The sequence below is a fragment of the Monodon monoceros genome, unplaced genomic scaffold (assembly GCF_005190385.1).
Source record: "Monodon monoceros isolate NGI ecotype Baffin Bay Population unplaced genomic scaffold, NGI_Narwhal_1 Super_Scaffold_22, whole genome shotgun sequence".
Classification (NCBI taxonomy): domain Eukaryota; kingdom Metazoa; phylum Chordata; class Mammalia; order Artiodactyla; family Monodontidae; genus Monodon; species Monodon monoceros.
The window spans coordinates 71,960,023-71,975,071 of NW_021703779.1; the positions used below are offsets into that span (position 1 = coordinate 71,960,023).

The following is a 15,049-nucleotide window of genomic DNA, read 5'->3' on the forward strand; positions in this document are numbered from 1 at the left end:
GGCAGAACACTCTATGACATAAATCACAGCAAGATCCTTTTTGACCCACCTCCTAGAGAAATGGAAATAAAAACAAAAATAAACAAATGGGACCTAATGAAACTTCAAAGCTTTTGCACAGCAAAGGAAACCATAAACAAGACCAAAAGACAACCCTCAGAATGGGAGAAAATATTTGCAAATGAAGCAACTGACAAAGGATTAATCTCCAAAGTTTACAAGCAGCTCGTGCAGCTCAATAACAAAAAAACAAACAACCTAATCCAAAAATGGGCAGAAGACCTAAATAGACATTTCTCCAAAGAAGATATACAGATTGCCAACAAACACATGAAAGAATGCTCAACATCATTAATCATTAGAGAAATGCAAATCAAAACTACAATGAGATATCATCTCACACCAGTCAGAATTGCCATCATCAAAAAATCTACAAACAATAAATGCTGGAGAGGGTGTGGAGAAAAGGGAACCCTCTTGCACTGTTGGTGGGAATGTAGATTGATACAGCCGCTATGGAGAACAGTATGGAGGTTCCTTAAAACACTAAAAATAGAACTCCCATACGACCCAGCAATCCCACTACTGGGCATATAACCTGAGAAAACCATAATTCAAAAAGAGTCATGTACAAAAATGTTCATTACAGCTCTATTTACAATAGCCAGGACATGGAAGCAACCTAAGTGTCCATCGACAGATGAATGGATAAAGAAGATGTGGCACATATATATAATGGAATATTACTCAGCCATAAAAAGGAACGAAATTGAGTTATTTGTAGGGAGGTGGATGGACCTAGAGTCTGTCATACAGAGTGAAGTAAGTCAGAAAGAGAAAGACAAATACCATATGCTAACACATATATATGGAATCTAAGAAAAAAAAAGTTCATGAAGAACTGAGGGGCAAGATAGGAATAAAGACACAGACCTACTAGAGCATGGACTTGAGGATATGGGGAGGGGGAAGGGTAAGCTGTGACAAAGTGAGAGAGTGGCATGGACATATATACACTACCAAACATAAAATAGATAGCTAGTGGGAAGCAGCCACATAGCACAGGGAGATCAGCTGGGTGCTTTGTGATGACCTAGAGGGGTGGGATAGGGAAGGTGGGAGGGAGGGAGGTGCAAGAGGGAAGAGATATGGGGACATATATATATGTATAACTGATTCACTTTGTTATGAAACAGAAAGTAACACACCATTGTAAAGCAATTACACTTCAATAAAGATGTTAAAAAAAAAAAGAGTAGGGTGTCACACTATGATCACATGACCATCACCACCACCCCTAGGACCTGATCTCAAAAAATAAATAAATAAATAAGTCACCATGTCAATCTGACCCTGACTTCTATTCTATAAGTTTATACTCCTTAGGTTCTGCCTGAAACACTTTTCTACATCTATCTAGCTGTATCAAGGCCCAGGTCTGGCTTAATGAATTTAAATTAGGCCCAAAATGGACAAGTGGGAAGTATGCAGCATTCCTCTATATAGTAGCCAAGACTCACCTACTACTTCCTATGGGATCCTTCTCCCCAAATATATCCATACTGCTTCAGCTAGAAAATCTGTTCTGTGGTCCGCAAATCCAAATTTTAGATAGCTCTCTTTTCATTGCATCAGATATGCTATTCTCTCTTGCCTGCTGGAGAAAAAGGCCTGGACCAATGAAATTAAGTCAATGGAAGGAAAGGTAGCCCCTTTAAGAACTGATGTACAGAATGCTCAGGAACCCGAGATTCTGTCTACTATGACATCAGGGAGCCAAGAAAAGAGGGACTGGCTATAGACACAAGTGAAGCTTTCTTGCCAAGCTTCACTGAAATCACACTTTCAAGAGTCATGGTTTTCTTTTTTAGTTTTGTGGGTTTTTTAAATTTTATTTTAAAGAAGATTGCAAAAACAAAGCAGAAAAGGAAAGCCCAAAGGCAAATATTTAAACAATAGAGGAAAAATATTGAGTCTGTCTCATTCTTCCTGTTTGTATCAGTTTTTTTTTTCCCAGATTATACTTAACCTTTATCTCATCTCCAACATTATTATCAATCCAAGGTTCCTCACCACCCCCTCCTCCAGGGGTGGTTGTGGATGGACATGAGCTTAAACTTAAGGATGAGTCATGGTATATATTTCACATCCAATTTAATCTTATTTTAATCAGAAAGTTCAATGGATTATTTTATAGTCTGCATCAAATTCCCCCATGTCAAAATATCTCTATCAAAGTACCTATATAAAAATATCCTTGATTTCAATATGGCTCCATCAAAATGGCTATGTCACAATGTTATGTACCCACCACACATAACCAGTATGGCTGTAAGAATAGGCTCTGTGTAGATCTGGTCTGGATCCACTTATATGCCTCATGTCTGTGTTAAAATGCCAATTTCTTATTTCAAAGTCCATATTGCTACAATTTACTCTTTGCTTATGTACTTAAAGTATGGTCTTTAAGAACCAACTCTTTATCAATTGATTTGTATTTGTTTCCCTCCAAAACTCTGCTGTATGCTGTAACTGTTTAATGTTGCAGCTCTCTATATTCAGCTTCAGTATTCTCTAAGTTACTTTTTGTCAACTCTGTTTTGTCTGGGGATTAGCGTTTTTCACACTATGACAATAGGAAGGGGGATTTATATTTAATTCTTTTGACTGGAAGCTTCACGTATTGCTTAGAGTACCAGCTGAAATGAATCTTCCATTTGCATTTCCCCTTCAGTAAGCCATTCTACATCATAGAGAGAAAGATAGATAAATATAAATAGATAATAGATAGAAATAGACAAAGACCTGCTAAATTACCACTATAATATGTAAACATTTGCCTTTTAATAATACCTTTGCTTATTTGTCATTTTTCAGGAGCAGGCCTGGAGGTATCTTAACATTTAGATATTTAGCATGTGGTATCAATATGAGCCATTGTATTTCAAATTTCCTTAAAATCATGGCTAAACCTTTCCTCTCTCCCTTAAACAAAAAACAAAATCTACCTGCAGAATCCCTGGAGTTCATCCCTTCAGAGCATCCTTCCTAGAAGTCCTGTATCTCCACCACAACAGTTCTCTGGAAGAAATTACAAGTAAGCAATCCCTTAAAAGGAAATTTAAAGCTTGTAAATACTGAAAAAGAAAGAAAGCAGGATATTATTTGGAAAGAATTTTAGCAGAAAATTTTATGTATTTATTTTTCAGTAGGAGGTGGGGTTGCAGAGAAGGAGAGGCATAGTCAGAGATAACAGTGTTTCTAACTATGAATACATACATAATTGTGTTTATGCCAGAAGATAACACATTTCCTGAGGAAAAAAGCACTGACCTAGATTAATCTGTAAGATTTTTTAAATTGTATTTCCTTCACTTATCTAAGTATCATAGTAATTTCTCAGACATTCTTAGACCATAGGAAATATTCCCTAACAAAAACCCTAGTCTTAGTGAGGAATAGAATAAAAGCAGAATCATTTTCTTTGTTTTATGAAGATGCCATTATTTTGGTAAATCTGCTATACCGATCTAATGTGCCTTCTGGATGGTTTCATTTATTTGCTTCCTAGAGAATATAGTGATAAGAATCTATGTGTGTTTGATATTTTTAAAATATCCTGAAATATTTCATGTTTGTTTTTTCATTTAAAATAGCATTATGACTTATGAGCCCAAAGAGGACAATCCTTACATCCATCCATCTTTTAATTGGAATGGCTCTCTGGGAACAGCTAGACCTGAAGCAAATTATGGGGACAAGTATTCTTCAGCCATGCGTATGAAGCCACTTTTCGTATGTATCATGCATTTCCATTTCTATATATAGTTATCATCACCATAGTTCTAGTAAAGGTAATATAATGAATACTAAGACTTTGCTATAGCAAAATGATATGACAGAATCATTTGAGATAAAGATATGGAAAGTTTAGCTTATAAGACTCACTATCACTACTATTTCATTTTGTTAAATGGGATTAGGAAATATGAGTCAAAGGTATAGTATATATAATACTTCATATGTATAAATATACTATGTATGTAACTTAAATTTGCAATCTTTAGAAAGGAGATTTGAGATCAAAGGAAGACTGGTTAAATTCCATGAGACTGGTCTTATGATAATCATTAAATTATCATAATTTAACAAGGCAACTGCTATTTTGTGTTTTAGTGTACTTAATACATTAAATAGTACATTGCTCAAGCTAATGCTGAATACTGGCTAATTGCTGATCTCTAATTACAAGACATATTAACAATTATCATGAAGTGCAAACTGTGTTTCTCTGTATAAGTGTTTAAAACCAGAAATCAGAAAAAAAAGTGAAATGGATCATCACCCGAAAGTTATCTTTATGAATGTTCTTGACAAATGCAATGAATTATAGAAAAATGAAAATAATTCACCAAAAATGAATACCTTATGTTTGTTGACATATTGAATTTTTGTGTTTTTTTGGGGGAAGGGTCATTTTTATTTGAGTGACCACTGACAAAATAACCTTCCCCAAAAAACCCACAGTGGAGAGAGTGATATCACCAAGATGGCAACATAAGTCGTTCCTGACTTCACTCCCCCTCAGAAGAAGAACTAATATCTATTCAAGTACATGGCACTACTGAAAGAATTCTAGAAATAAGGGTGAGACTAAAGCACCCCCTGCACCACAGAGAGCAAAAGATACTGCTTCAGAAGGATAAGAGAAGCTGCTACACAATGACTGCATTGTCCCTCCCATTGCCAGTGTAGCAACACCCAGAGAGGTCTTCCCTGAGTCTCTGGTTCCTCCAGTGGGAAAGGAGAGGCAAGGGGGACAACAAACCTCCTAAGTTTCTTGGAGCCCCTACTCATGTGGGAGCCCCTACTCTGGTCTCGCTACATGGAGACTGCAGGGAAATCTGCAGGGCTCAACCACTGGGAATCTGACTGTTATGGAGAAGAGAGAAGGGGCTTGCAACAAAGATCTTGGCAGACCAAGTTCATACCTGCAGTGCCCAAGTAGTAATCCTAATTAATGGCTTTGCCCATATGCAGAACCAAGTCAGTGGTGCACTTTGACTAGGGAACCCATTAGGATGCAGATCTGACTGATTTGGGTACTCAAATGAGGAGTTTTTCTGGCCGTAGAGCCTGGACCAAGGAGTCTGAGGCAAGGAGCTGAGTCATAGATCCATCCACTAGGAAGAGTGTCTCCCAGCCCCATCTGATGAGTAGCTAGTGAGAGCACCGGGAAGTTGTGTAGCCTAGCAACACTCCAGCTGAGAGACATGCAGAGCTGATTGCCCCCAGAGTAAAGCCAATACTGGGCATGGAGGGTTCTCTTGCTAAGCCCAGGCAGGGGGATTAACTCATAGCCAAGGCTGAGGGTATCTCCCAACCCCTCAAGACCAGAAAGCCTGCTTGGAGAAAAATGGGAGTTGCCTGGAGTGACCCTTCACTGTCCCACTCAAGCAAGTGACCTGAAACATAGCCCCACCCATTGTGGCTCCAGAGCTCCATCTGACCACAAGAGCTGGCAAGAACCCCTAGAAGCTGTGTAACCAGCAATGCTTGAGCCAAGATGCGGGCCTGCCCAGGCAAGGGAACTGAGACATATCCCCACTCACTGTGGACTGTATCTCTCACCCCATCTGATCAGAAAGGCTGGCAAAAAAACTGGAAGCTGTGCAGCCTAGCAGCACTCAAGGCAAGAGGCAGGCAGGCAGAGCTGATAGTTTGCAGAGCAAAGCCAATGAACCTGTTCGGCCAGAGAACTTGGAGTGCAGGTTGGCTTTAGTTAAGACAACAAAGAGCTTTACTGGCTTTATGTTGCTTCTCTCACTGCACGCAGGCAGGAAAATTAATTCATAGCCCTGCTCATTGCTGAATACAGCCTCTAGCCTGCCTAACCAGGGAACCTAATCAGAGCACACAGGAAGCTGCATAGCCCATCCAACAGCCCAGACTAGAGTGGCACTTGAACAGAGAGCACAAGCCATGTCTTCCCCCATTTGCAGAAAAAAACTGGTGGTCTCACCTGATCAGGGAATTCAGTGTACACTGTCGCCTGATCTGGGTTCCCAAACAATAAGCCCATACAGGTCCTTGCTACCCTACCAGGGAGTGAAGCTAATTCATAGCCCCATCTACTACTGAATATAGTACCCAGTCCCAACCATTTAGTAAGCCTGACCAGAGAATCCAGGAAAGTACAGCACCATCTAACAGCCTTACTTGGGTAGGGAACCAAGCCAGCAGTCCTATCCAACTGTTCTCAGCCAGTGGCACACCTTCCCACCCCCAACCTCAGAGCTTGAACTGTTGCCTCCCTCCACCCCCAGCATAAGAGTAGGCCCCACTTGCCTAAGCATATTACCAACAAATATGCCTAGAGATCCAAATTGAGCTGACTGGTGAAGATCCATCTCTGCCAAGGCAAACCTGTAAAGCCTGTATGAGGACCCCAATTACTCAAATGTGCAGATACCAATGTAAGGAATCAAGGATAACGAAAAACCAAGAAAATATGACACCAACAAAGGAAACTAATAAAGCTCCAAGAACTGACGCTAACAAAATGGAGATCTATGAACTGTCAGACAAATAATTCAGAATAATTCTCTTAAGGAAATCTAGCAAAATACAAGAACACACACACAAAAAACTAAATGAAATTAGGAAAACTGCTTTCATGGATGGAGGTCAGGCCCGCAGCCAGAGGGAGGTGTTGTTCAGTGGAGAGGCTGCTCTGCAGGAGGACACCTAGATATCAGAGAAGGCTAGAGCTGAAAAGTACCCTGCAGGTCATCTAGTCTAACCCTCTCATTTTACAGTGAGAAGCCTAAGGTTATGGGAGGGACAGGGCTTGCCGGGATTTAGACACCTGATTATTGGCAGAGCAGGAAAATTCCAGGTTTCTTAAGTCTTGTTTGACCTTTTTCTACCATTAACTTTTTTCAGCTCAAGGCTCTCTTTGGGGAAGACAAGCAGCTTTGCCCATATTATATAGCATATATCCAAAGCATATGCACTGATATGTTTAAGTGTTGTGATTGTAAAAAGGCCTTAATAAACCAGGCTTAAGTGGACTGCTCAGCAGTTCTGAAAGAAATGGTTCTTGATTACTAAACAATACAATTGTGTAGCATCAGACCTCTTCATAGCTTCCTTAGGAACTGGGGATGAGCCCTGGAAGTAGACTCTTTAAAACTTAGGAAAGCACCTGATGTTTCCCCAGGTTGTAAGACTATGTTTGCACTGGTTAATTGCCAGAGTGCCTGTTTGTGGCTCATTGGTTAAAAAGAATTTCAGATGAAGAGTATCAGTCTGGGCGCTCTCCTGCCTGACTAATCCTGTCCTGATCAGTCACTGGGTCATGTGACAGCACTGCAGTGTAAGGAAGAAGGAAAAGACTTGATTCTATGGTTTGAGGAGATGTGCTTTTATAAAAAAATTTTTTTGTTGATTTAGAATATTGTGTTAGTTTCAGGTGTACAGCAAAGTGATTCAGTATATATACTCTTTTTAAGACTCTTTTCCCTTGTAGGTTATTACAAGATATTGAGTATAGTTCCCTGTGCTATAAACTAGGTCCCTGTTGGTGATCTATTTTATAAACAGTAGTGTGTATATTTTAATCCCAAACTCCTAATTTATCCCTCCTCTCCCAGATGTGCTTTTTATAATGGGAATTATTTGCATTAGAGAATGCCTTTGGGGAGTTTATGTGAGCTGAAGTAGATGTGTCAAGTAACTGACAGATGTTGCATTCTTATGACAATAAATTTATACCTAACAATTATAAATACTCTTTTATGAATTTCATTTATATGTTTTGCCCCTAGGAGGGGCAGCTTCTAGGAAAAGATTATAAGGGGCAGCTGTCACTTTTCCATATAATTATTCACTCAATCTCAATTCAGAGAGTATCAACTGAAACAATAACATAGTTTAAAGAGTACTCCATGATTAAGGTTGTAAACCCTTAAGGGAGATGACTATGATTTCTCAACATTCTGTGTGTGCTTAGCCAGTGACCGAAGAACTTCTCCAGTGGCTACACTCCATTGGAGAAAGGTTGTTTTTCAGTAATGACACAGAGTGTCCCAGACCACAAAAAAATGAACAGTTCAGTTTTAGAATTTGAGCAGCAGCATAGAGTTAAAGAACAAGTGATGAGCCAGACAGTTGATTTTAGAAAGTCTTTGAAAAACAATATTTGCATGCTTTTAAAATGAGAACAATGAAGAAATTGTTTTAGGGCATACAAGACAGTATCAGGAGTCAATGGTCCACTAGTGATCTTAGTTCATGTTAAGTTTCCCGGATACGCTGAGATTGTGCACTTGACATTACCTGATGGCATGAAGCAGAGTGGGCAAGTTCTAGAAGTCAGTGGTTCCAAAGCAGTCGTTCAGGTATTTGAAGGGACTTCAGGTATAGATGTCAAGAAAACGTCCTGTGAGTTTACTGAGGATATTCTCCAAACACCAGTGTCTAAGGAGGTGCTTGGTGGGGTATTCAATGGATTAGAAAAAACAATCAACAGAGGTCCTGTTGTACTGGCTGAAGAGTTCATTGACATCATGGGCCAGGCAATCAATCCTCAGTGTCGAAGCTATTCAGAGGAGATGATTCAGACTGGTATTTTGCCCATAGATGGCATGAAAATTCCTGTCTTCTCTGAAGCTGGCTTACCACACAATTAGATTGCAGCTCTAATCTATTGCCCGCCTGGTATGGTAAAAAAAATCCAAAGATGTAGTGGACTACAATGAGGAAAATTTTGTGATTGTATTTGCTGCTATGGGTGTAAACATGGAAACTGCCCGGTTCTTCAAATCTGACTTTGAAGAAAATGGCTCAAGGGGCAATGCCTGCCTCTTTTTTAACTTGGCTAAAGACCCAGCTATTGAGCAAATTATCACTCCTCACTTGGCTCTAACCACAGCTGAGTAGTGAAGATCAGTATGAAAAACATGCATTGGTTACCCTAACAGACATGAGTTCTTATGCTGAAGCACTTTGAGAGGTTTCAGCAGCCAGGAAGGAGGTTCCTGGTCAACGAGGCTTCCAAAATTATATGTATACAGATTTACCCACAATATATGAATGTGCTGGTCGAGTGGAAGGTAGAAATGACTCTATTACTCAAATTCCTATTCTCACCATGCATAACAATGATATCACTCACTGAATCCCTGACTTGACTGGATATATTACAGAGGGGCAGATCTACACACGGACAGATTTCCCCACCTATTAATGTGCTGCCCTCATTATCACAGTTAATGAAGTCTACTATTGAAGAAGGTATAACCAGAAAGGATCATGCCAATGTATCTAACCAGCTGTATGCATGCTATGCTATTGGTAAGGATGCACAAGCCATGAAAGCTGTAGTTGGAGATGAAGCCCTTACCTCAGATGATCTTCTTTACTTGGAATTTCTGCAGAAGTTTGAGAAGAACTTTATTGCTCAGAGTCCTTGTGAAAATCACCCTGTCTATGAGACTTTGAACATTGGCTGGCAGCTGCTTCAAACCTTCTCCAAAGAAATGCTGAAGAGAATCCCTCAGAGCACCCTGAGCAAATTCTACCCTCAAGACTCTGCAAAGCATTAACTGCTACTTCATCACTGGCTTGATGCTTTTGTGAAATACTGGTTCTGTTTTCTTTATTCCTTTTGCACTCCCCCATCCCTACCTTTGTGTTGGAGTTTACTGTGTTACCCTGTAATTAAAAACAAGGAATAGATAACAAAAAACTGAAATTACAAAAACAGTACATGAACAAAATGACAAGTTCAGCAAAGAAATAGAAATCATCAGAACAACCCAACCAGAAATCCTAGAGTTGGAAAATATGAAAACTGAACTGAAGAATCCAATAGAGTTTCAAAAGCAGACTCAACCATGCAGAAGAAACAATCAGCAACCTGGAAGACTGGACATTTAAAATTATCCAGCCAGAGAAGCAAAGGAAAGAAGAATGCAAAAGAGTGAAGAAAGACTATGGGACTTATGGGACACAATGAAAAGAAACAATATTTGCATGATTGGAATTCCAGAAGGAGAAAAGAAAGAGAAAGAAACAGAAAGTATATTTATAGCAATAATGGCTGAAAACTTCCTGAACCTGGGGAGAGAAATTGACATCCAGATCCATGAGGCCCAAAGGACCCCAAATAGGTTGAACCCAAATAGGGCTACACTGAGACATTATTTAAATTGTCAAAAGTCAAAGGCAATGAAGAATTTTAAAAGCAGCAAGACTAAAGAGAGAAGTTACATAAAAGGGAACCCCCATGAGATTATCAGCAGATTTCTCAAAAGAAACTTTTCAGGCCAGGAGAGAATGGGATGACATTCAAAATATTGAAAGAAAAAAACCTGTCAACCAATAATCGTATACCCAGTGAAGCTGTCCTTCAGAACTGAAGGAGGGATAATGACTTTCCTGAAAAAATAAAAAAGCTAAAGGAGTTTATTAGCATGTGACCTACCTTACAAGAAATGCTAAAGGGAGTTCTCTGAGTGGAAGTAAAAGCACATTAATTAACGTCATAAAAACATTAAAAAGGTAGCAAAAACTCACTGTTAATGGTAAATATATACTCAAAGTTAGATTCTATAATATGGTAATGGTGGTGCATAATTCACTTACAACTCTAGTTTAAATGTTTAAGAAAATGAATGTGGTAAAGATAACCATAACTACAATAATCTGTTATTAGTTACACAACATAATATATGTAAATTATAACAGCAGTAACATAAAATGTAAGAGGGAAGAGAAGGAAAAGTGTAAAGTTTAGGAATTTCATTGAAGTTAAGCTGTTATATATATTTTATGTAAGCCTCATGATAACCATAAGGGAAAAAATCTGCAATTACACAAAAGAATAGGATAAAGATGTCAAAGCTTACTGATACCCAAAGCATCAAAACACAAAAAAAGAGAGCAGGATAAGAAACAAGAAACAATGGATCTACAAAACAACCAGAAAAAAATTAACAAATTGGTAATAGTAAGTCCTTATTTATCAATAATTACCTCAAACTGAAATAGATTAAATTCTCCAATCAAAAGACATGAAATAGCTGAATGGATTTAAAAAAAAAAAGCAAGATCCAATGATTGGTTGCCTACGAGAGACTTACTTTAGCCTTAGATGAATAGACTGAGAGTGAAGGGATAGAAAAAGACATTTCAAACAAATGGTGACCAAAAACAAAAGCAGAAGTAGCTATTCTTATACGAGAAAAAGATGGACTTTAAACTAAAATTGGTAAAAAGAGACAAAGAAGGTCATAATATAATGATAAAGTAGTCAATCCATCAAGAAGATATAACAATTGCAAATATTTATGCACCCAACATTGGAGCACCTAAATATATAAAACAAACAATAACACATTAAAAGGAGAAATAAACAGTAATACAATAACATTTGGGGACTTTAATACCCTATTCTCAACAATTGATAGATCAGCCAGAGAATTAATAAAGAAACAGTGGATTTGGATTTGAACAACGTTATAGTCCAATTGACCTTACAGAACATTCTATCAAACAACATCGGAATATACATTCTTCTCAATTGCACATGGAACATTATTTAGAATAGACCATACATTAGGCCACAAAACAAGTCTTAGTGACTTGAAGAAGACTGAAATCATACCAATTACCTTTTCTGACCACAATGGCATGAAACTAGAAATCAATAACAAGAGAAAATTGGTAAATTCACAAACACATAGAAATTAAACAACACTCTCCTGAACAACCACTGGATCAAAAAATACATTAAAAGAGAAATTAAAAATTTCTTGAGACAAACGAAAATGGAAGCACAACATATTAGAAATTATGGGCTGCAGCAAAAGCAGTTCTAAGAGGGAATTTCATATCAATAAATGACTACATTATGAAGCAAGAAAGATCCCAAATAAACAACCTAACTCTATGCCTTAAGTAATAGAAAAAGAAGAACTAACTGAACTATTTACAATAGTATTAAAAACAGTAAACTACTTAGGAATAAATTTAACCAATGACGTGAAAGATCCAAGAATACTTAATGGAGAAAAGACAGTCTTTTCAATAAATGGTGCTGGGAAAATTGGATATTCACATGTAATAGAATGAAACTTGACCCCTCTCTTATACCACTTACAAAAATTAACTCAAAATGTGTTAAAAACTTAAATGTAAGACCTGAAACCATGAAAATTCTAAGAGAAAGCATAGGAACAAATCTTCTTGACACAAGTCTCAGTAATTATTTTTTGGAAACTCACACCTAAAGCACAAACAACAAAATAAAAAATAAGCAAGTGGGATAACATCAAACTAAAAAGCTTCTGTACAGCAAAAGAAACCATCAACAGAGTAAAAAGACAACCTACAGAATGGGGAAAATATTTGCAAACCATATATCTGATAAGGGGTTAATATCCAAAAAATATAAAGAACTAATCCAACTTAACAGGAAAATAGTAATTAAATTTAAAATAGTCAAAGGACCTGAATAGACATTTTTCCAAGGAAGATATATTAATGGCCAATGGTTACGTGAAAATAATGCTCAACATCACTATTCATTAGGGAAAAGCAAATTAAAAACACAATAAGATATCACCTCACACCTGTTAGAATGGCCATAGTTAAAAAGACAAGTGATAACAAATGCTGATGTGGATGTGGAGAAAAGGGAACCCTGGTGCACTGTTGGTGGGATTGTAAATTGGTATAAGATTTTTCAAAAACTTAAAAACAGAGCTACCATATGATCCAGCAATTTCATTTCTGGGAATATATCCAAAAGAAATGAAAACATTAATTCAAAAAGAGATCTGCACCCTCATGCCCATAGCAGCATTATTTACAATGGCCAAGACACGGAAACAACCTAAACATCCATCAATGGATGAATGGATGAAGAAGTTGTGGTATGTGTATATATATATACCACACACAATGGAATATTATTCAGCAAGATAAAAACGAGGAAATCCTACCATTTGCAACAACATGGATGGTCCTTGAAGTGGAATGTAAAACAAACAAATGAAAAACCACCAAACTCATAGAAAAAGAAATCAGATTTGTGGTTACCAGAAGTGGGGGTGAAGGGAGGGGAATTGGAGGAAGGTGGTCAAAAGGTATAAATTTCCAGTTATAAGATAAATAACTACTAGGGATGTAATGTACCACATGATAACTATAGTTAACACTCATGTATGATACATAGGAAAGTTGTTAAGAGAGTAGATCCTAAGTATTCTCATCACAAGGAAAAAAAATTTTTTCCCTCTTATTGTAGCTATATGAGATGATGGATGTTAACTAAACCTGTTGTAATTATTTCACGATATATGTAAATCAAACCATCGTGCTGTACCCCTTAATCTTATACAGTGATGCATGTTAATTATTTCTCATTAAAATTGGGAGAAAAAAACACTGTGAATTGATGAGTGACCTCAGAGAGGTAAAGAAAGGAAATACAAATGTGGAGTTTTAGTGACGTACAAGAGAAAGGCAAAATGCTGGATGTGTGATGGAATAAAAACTGATTTTTCACACATTAGATAAATGGTACCATGTATGTGGACCAGTGATTCTGGAAGATAGAACTGGGAAGAAACTGGGAATTTTTAAGTGACATATTAAATCAGAAAGAGAAGGAAATAGAGAATGGTACTGAACTCATTGTGGGTCAATATACATGGAAATCCAAGAGAAAATACAATCTAAATAATGAAAGAGGAAAGACTAATATTGAGAATATAGCAGGTAAACTGTCTGGGTTTGAATGCAGGTGACATCATGATTAGTTTTGATCTATGTATTAGTTCTCTGTTGCTGCATAACAAATTACCATAGACTCTGCAGTTTAAAGCATTATACATTTATTGTGTCACAATTTACGTGGGTCAGGAGTCTGGATATGGCTTTTCTGGGTGCTCTGCTCAGGGTTGCACCAAGCTGCAATCAAGGTGTCAGGCAGGCTGTATTCTCATCTGGAGTTTGGGTCCTCTTCTAAGTTCACATGGTTGTTGGTAGAATCCAGTTCCTTAGGAATCACTTAGGTGATTCCGCCCACCCTGCCCCATATCTTTCCTTGCTGGCTGTCAACTAGGGGGTCACTGTCGGTCCGTAGAGGCTACCTACAGTTGCCACTTGGCCTTCTGACAGACTCTCTCACAACATTACAGCTTTCTTCAAGGCCAGCAGAAGAAGCTTCAGCTCCATTCTCCTAAGATGGAGTCATATAAGAAAATTATTCAAGGGAATAACTATTCCATTGACATTTCCTATTATTTTCTCCATATTCTATTGGCTAAAAGCGCATCACAGGTTCTGATCACACTCAAGGGTAGGGGACATGACTCATTGGAGGGTCATTCTTTAGGGTGTGTCCAGATAAATAGCAGGTTACCACTTAAAGTGGACTAAAATGGTACTAAAACAGCATTTTACTGGAAGACTAGGTGAACAGAAAAAAAATAGTGACCCTTAAAGATTATAGAGTTATAGAAATCTTGGGACAGATAGATTAATCTTTTAAAACTGAGTGAAGTTAACAGAGTAACATGACATTTTTCATTCACTCAACTAATTTGTTGCCCATTACATGCCAAGCACTGTTGTGGTAGTTAAAGAATGATGAAAGAAAAGTTCCTGCTCCATGGAGCTGTAATATAGTGGGGGAAATATATTAAGCAAATAAACACATATAGGGTTACTAATTGTGATAAGTGCTATGAGGAAATAGCTCAGAGGGTAGTGAGAGAAAATAACAAAGTTGGTGCAGTCACTTTCAATGCAGTGCGCATATCAATTTTACCCTTAATTACAGTCACTAAAAGAAAAGCAGTAATATACAAGAGTTGGACAAGAGACTTAAAACGGAAGAAGTGGGCTGTAGCTCCCTTTTGTGGCTACCTCAGTCAAAAAGTAGTAGCAATTTCTAAGTAGGGGCAGGGTTGGAAGTGGAGGAGGCAAGGTAAGAGAAAAGGTTGAAGTGAAGTTGATATTGATAAGGGTAGAAGGT

The 15,049-nt window shown here is 37.8% G+C and overlaps 1 pseudogene; it reads left to right on the top strand.

The window, feature by feature from the left end:
• Window positions 1-3,660: 3,660 nt before the first annotated feature.
• On the top strand, window positions 3,661-9,608 carry LOC114905834 (annotated as a pseudogene).
• The last annotated feature ends 5,441 nt before the right edge of the window (window positions 9,609-15,049 follow it).